Genomic DNA, 7,645 nt, shown 5'->3' with positions numbered 1-7,645 from the left:
CTTTCAAAAAAAAAAAAAAAACAAAACAAAAAACTAATGACACTGTGACTGAATTCTCCTTATCCAGGGATCTAGAGTTGTCAGAATCTAAAGACCCCTTATGGAATCTCATGCAAGCCTCTTATCGTGCCCTTAATGAAAGCAAACCAAATTTAACTAAGGAATGCTGGTTATGTTATAATATTAAACCACCATATTTTGAGGCAATTGGAAAACCAGGTAGGATTCAATGGTCTAATGGTTCAAACCCACAAGAATGCCCATGGGATGACCAGAGGAACCATACGCAAGGAATTACTATTCAATTAGTGACAGGTCAAGGAAAATGTATAGGTACAGTGCCTGAAAAGTATCAGCCTTTGTGCAACCGAACAGTCACTAATACCAATATAGAGAAACACAAGAATCAAAATGACAAATGGGCTATCCCGACACCAGGAGCTAAATGGGTTTGTTCAGACATCGGAGTAACGCCTTGCCTATCCCTAAACGTGTTGTGTTTAATCAATCTCAGTTTTGTGTACAGGTGATTATTGTTCCTCGTCTGATCTATCACACCTCTGAGGAGGTGTTACGCCACTTTGAAGGAGTCCTGAATAGACAAAAACGAGAGCCAATTACAGTGGTAACCCTAGCTACACTGCTGATAGCGGGCGGAGTTGGAGCAGGTACAGGCATAGCCTCCCTAGTAAAAGGTCAAGAATTACAAAGTTTGCAGATGGCTGTAGATGGGGATTTAGCAAAAATAGAACAATCTATCCAAAATTTAGCCACTTCAGTAAAGTCTCTATCAGAAGTAGTGTTGCAAAATAGAAGAGGATTAGATCTATTGTTCTTAAAGGAAGGAGGGTTATGTGTAGCTCTCAATGAAGAATGTTGTTCTTTTGCTGACCATACGGGATTAGTCCAGGACACCATGTCTGAACTCCGGAAAAGGTTAGATCAACGTAAGAAAGATCGTGAGGCGGGCAGGTCATGGTATGAAAACTGGTTTAATATCTCACCTTGGCTAACCACTTTGTTGTCTGCTTTAGCAGGACCACTTATTATGCTGATTCTGGGACTTATATTTGGGCCTTGTATATTACGCTATATTTTACACTTTATTAGAGAACGGTTTGACTTAGCTAAATTGCTTATTTTAACTACGAGGTCTAGGGAAAATATAAGAGTGTATCTATTAATGAGGATGAAGATTGTTGTGAATGCGTTATGCCACGTGAAAACTATGCCTATTGTAATTGTGAGGTATTACCTTGTGAGTGTTATGATAAATGTTGGGATTGTGGAAAAAGGTTTGTTCGCAGTGCTGAGAATGAAAGCAGTGTATAATAAACAATAATAGGATAAAAAGAAAAAGGGGGGATTGTGAGAAACTATGGACTAGGGTATTGTTTATTTAAATTTATGTTAAGCCCATATGTAAATGTAAAGATTAGACAACAAAAGATAAGATAACCGCCAGGTGTCCAGGATGCCGCTTGTGAAAAGATGCGATCACCGCCAGGTGTGCAGGATGCCACTTGTGAAAAGATAAGATCACCGCCAGGTGTCCAGGATGCCACCAGGTGTCCAGGAACCGACAGAAACAGGGCAATGAGACAAAGGAGGAAGACCAGCAGGAGGCAGAAAACGACCCCCCTAACAACAAAAGCATGACTCCACTACCTCATGAACATGGAAGTAAAGATGTATAAAAAGGGACTGTTTGAACTGCTCAGTATGGCAGTTGGTGAAACGCAGACTCCCCTGTCGTCCAGCGCTGTTTTGCTCATATTCTACTTGCTATAATTAATAAAATTTTAATTGGATTATGATCCGTTGTGGTCTCAATTTATAACAAGTATAAACTAAGAAAACAAATAAGAATGCCAAATTCACCGAAATCTTCGTTGGGATGAGATTTATTAGAATATCTAGACATTTAAAAAAGGAGAAATGAAGCCAAAAGTTTAAAATGATCAAGTAATTGAAATACTAAGCTTATCTCTAATTCAACAGAAAAGAGGAAAAGAGGACCTCCCTGAAGTAAAATAAATTTTTAACCAGGTGTATCTGAAAATAAAAGGTGAAAAATGCTTTACCTGTTACAGTAAAAATGGTAAGGGGGAGGCTTGCCCAGTTCAGATAAAAACAATATCCCTTGGTCAGCAAGGCTGTGATATGGAGAAATAGTGTGAAATGGGGACAATGGACACCGACTGTGATTGTATATGTCTGCTCAAGGAATGTGGGTATGATGACTGGTCATGGGTGCGCTGTCTGGTCACATAGGCACACAGCTTTGAGGAGACAACTACAGTTTTTGAGGAGACGCCTGCCCTTCTTCCTCTAACAAAGGAGAGACGGGGAGACGCCTGCCCTTCTTTCTCTAACAAAGGGGCTATTAAAAAAAGAATGAGAGAAGATGAGAGATATTCCAATGCTATCTAGAGGGAGGGAGTGCTAAGACTCCTTGCTGAAGAAGATTGGATGGTCACAAGGACATGAATCACCTTTCCTTGCTGGAGAAGATTGGATGGTCACAAGAACATGAATCACCTACAAACCTGCAAGACCACCACATTCCAGGAAAGGGACTGATAAGCTAATTAACATACGAAGCGGGGTTTAGGTAACGAATATGTATAGGCGTTAATTGAATATTCATTTGTTTCATTGTATAAATGTGGGATGGTTCGTCACTTTGGGTATGCACGCTTGTGGAGGAGCGATCCCCCGTGCATCTTATACCCATCCTGAATTTGATTCAAAACATATGTTTTCAAAACATAACCTCGGCGTTCATTCAACATTTTATGCTACAACATATTTATTTCAGTAGCAATTCAGACATAAAATCAAGCAAGCATAGCACTGGGCATCCACACAAATACACCACCCACTGGCTCATATGCATTCGTTTTGGTTTGCCGAACTTCATAAAGCAGTCTCCCTGATAAGAATAATGTTCATGCCCTAACAATTTTTTTTTTTTTTTGCAGTATCTAAATGTAAAGTAGTGGTATTTCACACCAAAATTAAACACTGCATTTTTTTACTTACAACTCTGAAAACAAGACTCAAAGCCAGGCAAGGAAGTACTTTTAAGAAAGGTTTTGGAAGGTTACATGCTTTTCAACTATGAAAAAAAGGTAAACCATTATTTTGTTATGAGAAGCACATGTGAGTCAAGCTTTCACTGGAACTAGACACTTTACAAAATTATTAATAATTACAACTTTTCACTAACATAAAAAGAAAACCTGAGGGGGCAGTTGAGAATGGACCTTGGATTTTGGTTTGTTCTTTTCTTTGCCCTGGGCTCTATGTCTGAAATGCTGGTCTCCTCCTTTCCAGAGAAAATCTGAATAATTAGAAAAGTGACACAAACACAAATACTATTGATATGGAGAAATAGTGTGAAATGGGGACGCTTAACACCGACTGTGATTGTATATGTCTACTCAGAAATGTGGGTATGGTGACTAGTCATGGGTGCGGTGTCTGGTCACATAGGCACACAGCTCTGAGGAGACAACTACACAACTACAGTTTTTGAGGAGACGCCTGCCCCTCTTCCTCTAACAAAGGGGAGACGGGGAGACGCCTGCCCTTCTTTCTCTAACAAAAGGGGCTATTTAAAAGAGAATGAGAGAAGATGAGAGACATTCCAATGCTATCTAGATGTTTGTTGTTTGTTTTTTTGGCAATTGTTCATTGAAATGCATACTTTGTGAACTGTCAGTGTTCCTAAAAGTTGTACATAAGTGCACGGTACCATATAACATATTGCTTGTGTGACTGAGGGCTGCCTGGAGAGTGTGAATGGTGTGATTGAGATGCGCATTTTGATTTTCCGTGTATAGCTTAATTATTTTGACTGAGTGTGAGTGCAAGAGTGCTTGAGACACGCGTTCGAGTGCAATACGAGTAAGGAGCTCTATCCGCGTTTCCGACCTTGGGTGGCTAAGGCGGCCGGAGAAAAACAAAGTAATTAAAATTGTAAAATGGGAAATGGAAGGAGTAAGCCCTGTGAAAAATCGCCCTTGGGCTGTATATTAAAACATTGGAGTGATATCGTAGGACATGGTGGTACCAAAAATAGAAGGAAATTGATTAAATATTGTAATCAGTAGTGGCCTTTGTATAAATTGGAGTGATGTGAAATGGCCTCAGGAGGGAGGAACGTTAGATTGTAACACTCTCCTGCAATTAATGTTGTTTCTGAGGAGAGAGGGAAAATCGGACAAAGTATCATATGCAGACATGTTCTTCGTCCTCCAGGACAAACCCGAGTGGCAAAAGGACTGTGGATCCTATGGTACTAGCACTAGAAAGAGTGCGGGATTAAATCACCTGATCTTTGATTATGGCTCTAGAAAAGGATGGGAAAAAACCCTAAGACCTAAACTAGAAAGATGTTCTTGTTGAAATTTTTGTGTTAAAAGCTCAGGTTGCGGTTCCTTCTGTGGAGCAACCAGAATGAAACACGTTGTAAGATAAAAATTTGTACTAATGTATGTAAAACCTGAGGGGGGTGGGGGGTGATGGAGAATCAAAGACCTTGTGAAAGTGTTAAAGTATTGGGGTGAGTTTGTACAAACCCCCGTACCCCCTCGAAGGTGCAGCTGAGTCACGCTGGATGCATGGCAGGGTGTTTGCTATTTGCCTGCGAAGGCTGATATGTAATAACACAGACTTAAAGCAACAAGTAGCAGATTTGCATTCAGGGTAAGAAAGGGTTAAAACAGAAGTGCTGCTGCAGAGGCAGGCCTGTGTAACCTGCAGTGCAGGAACAGCATCTCCTGCCCCGAATCCTTCTGATGGTGGGGAGGAGGGGTTGCTGTTGCTGACAATTGAGCAGAAGGACCTGACAATGTCACCTCAATTGCTGCAGCATTTGCAGTACAACAGGACCCATAACTGCCCTTTAGGGCAGGGAATGGGTATGAGGTGGAATTTTAGTGAATACGAAACCAACTTATTTGTTGAACTTCAGTAAAAAATAATTATTTGTTACAGTTGTGGGAGCTGCTGGCCACCAGGAAAACATCCTGAAACCTTTAAAGTACAAACTAAGAAAACAAACAAGAATGCCAAATTCCCCAAAGGCCCTTCTTGGTAGGGACTTATTAGAACAATTGGAGGCAACAATCAAATTTAAAAAAGGGGAAGTTACTCTGGAAGTAAATGATCACCAATACATACAGGTTATGAGCCTATCTTTGGCCAGTACTCCTATAAAAAGGGAAACTGATACCAGAATTATTGATCAGGTATATCCCGGAGTATGGGCAATTGACATGCCGGGACGTGCCAAGAATGCATCACCTGTTATAGTAAAATTAAAGGAAGGACAGAGTGCGATAAGAATTAAACAATACCCACTGAAAAGGGAAGATAGGGAAGGAATTCGTCCAAACATAGAGCGATTCATAGAATTAAAACTCCTAAAAGAATGTGAGTCAGAATTTCACACCTATCCTCCCAGTTAAAAAACCTGATGGGTCTTATAGGATAGTTCAAGATTTAAGGGCCATTAACAAAATAACAGAGGATCTGTATCCTGTAGTAGCTAACCCCTATACCTTACTAACCACCCTGACACCTGACCTAGCTTGGTTCACAGTTTTAGACTTAAAAGATGCCTTCTTTTGCCTCCCTCTCCATGAAGCCAGCCAAAGAATTTTTGCTTTTGAATGGGAAAATCCCTGAAGCGGTCGAAAGACCCAGCTCACATGGATGGTGTTGCCACAGGGGTTTAAAATAGCCCCACAATTTCTGGAAACCAATTAGCAAAGGATTTGGAGTTATGGGAACCACCGTCAGGAGAAGGGAAAGTGTTACAATATGTAGACGATCTTCTTACTGCAACCAGAACCGAAGAATCTTGTATTATTTGGACTGTGAGCCTGCTGAACTTTCTGGGACTACAAGGATATCGGGTTTCTAAGAAGAAGGCACAGGTGGTGTTACAACAAGTCACATACCTAGGGTACGAGATCAGTGCCAGACAACGGGTCCTAGGGAAGGCCCGAAAAGAAGCCATATGCCAAGCCCCCCGACCACGAACTGTAAAGGAACTGCAGACATTTCTGGGAATGACAGGATGGTGCAGGCTTTGGATATGTAATTATGGCTTGCTTGTTAAACCATTATATTCCCTGATAGCAGCTAATCAGAAGGATCTTCAGTGGGATGCTGAATCAGACAGAGCTTTCCATGAACTGAAGAAAGCCTTAATGTCGGCACCAGCACTAGGACTTCCTGATGTGAGTAAGCCATTTTTCCTATTTTCCCATGAGAAACAGGGAATGGCATTAGGAATACTGGCACAAGATTTGGGACCATACAGACGGGCAGTGGCATACTTCTCTAAACAGCTGGATGCCACTGCACAAGGGTGGCCTGGTTGCCTGAGAGCAGTAGCAGCTGTCATCCTAAACATCCAGGAGGCCCGGAAGTTTACCTTGGGCCAGAAAATGACTGTCTTAGTATCCCACACAGGGTCTGCAGTCCTTGAAACAAAAGGGGGGCATTGGCTCTCCCCACAGAGATTCCTAAAATACCAGGCCGTAATGGTGGAACAAGATGATGTTGAGATCAAACATCGTCAATCCGGCCTTGTTTCTTAATGGGAATGTTGGCGAATCAGTCGATCATGACTGTCTAGAAACAATCGAAGCCACTTATTCTAGTAGGACAGATCTCAAGGATGTTCCTATTAATGGAGCTGAACATTGGTTCACGGATGGGAGCAGCTATATGCTGAATGGAAAGCGACATTCCGGATATGCTGTTACAACCTCTGAAGAAGTGATAGAATCGGGACCGCTACCAGCTGACACTTCGGCACAGAAGGCTGAAATCATAGCCCTTACTCGAGCTCTGGAAAGAGCTCAGGGAAAACCTATAAATATTTGGACTGATTCTAAATATGCCTTTGGAGTGGTACATGCTCATGGAGCAATATGGAAAGAAAGGGGACTATTAAACTCCCAAGGAAAAATCATCAAACATGCGGAAGAAATTTTGAAACTCCTAAATGCGGTCCAGCTTCCTGAAAGTGTGGCAATTATGCACATCAAGGCACACCAGAAAGTGAGCACAGAAAGAGGAAATGAACTGGCGGACAGGGAAGCAAAACAGGCAGCCAGAAAAGCAATCAAGGTAGAGGGTGCGCTAATACCCGATGGACAAATATCTCCAGAAGGTAAACCACTAAAGAAGATCGCAAACTGATTTCTGACCTAGAGGGATCATATAATGAGGAAGGGTGGGCTGTAATCTCACATGGGAGAATAGTGATTCCTTCCTACATGGTATGGTCAGTAGTTCGGGAAGAACACAGAAAAAGGCACTGGGGGCAGAAGCTCTATATAAGGATCTCACTAAAAACATAATAGCACGAAATTTGTATACTCCTATTAGACAAGTAACCCAACAATGTGATCTTTGTCTCCAGACTAATCCTAAGATTACCAAGGGGCCAAAGTTGGGAAAAATTGGGAAAGGAAATGTTCCAGGGCAACATTGGCAGATTGATTTCTCGGAACTTCCTAAAAAAGGGGGGTATCGATATTTATTGGTACTAACAGATACCTTTTCAGGTTGGCCAGAAGCCTTCCCGTGCAGAACTGCTAAAGCCCGGGAAGTGACCAAA

The 7,645-nt window shown here is 41.7% G+C and overlaps 1 long non-coding RNA gene across 1 annotated transcript in view; it reads left to right on the top strand.

Annotated features, from left to right (window-relative positions):
• The first annotated feature begins 501 nt into the window (after positions 1–501).
• The window catches only part of LOC308057791, a 140,261-nt gene continuing 133,117 nt past the window's right edge, over positions 502–7,645 (top strand). Inside the window, exon 1 of the long non-coding RNA XR_013925457.1 lies at positions 502–1,467. This is a non-coding gene — a long non-coding RNA (uncharacterized lncRNA). The remainder of the gene's footprint in view (positions 1,468–7,645) is intronic.

Source organism: Falco punctatus (genome assembly GCF_963210335.1).
Source record: "Falco punctatus genome assembly, contig: scaffold_34, whole genome shotgun sequence".
NCBI lineage: Eukaryota > Metazoa > Chordata > Aves > Falconiformes > Falconidae > Falco > Falco punctatus.
Note: the sequence above shows the minus strand (reverse complement) of the source record. Positions and strands in the feature narration are given on the sequence as shown.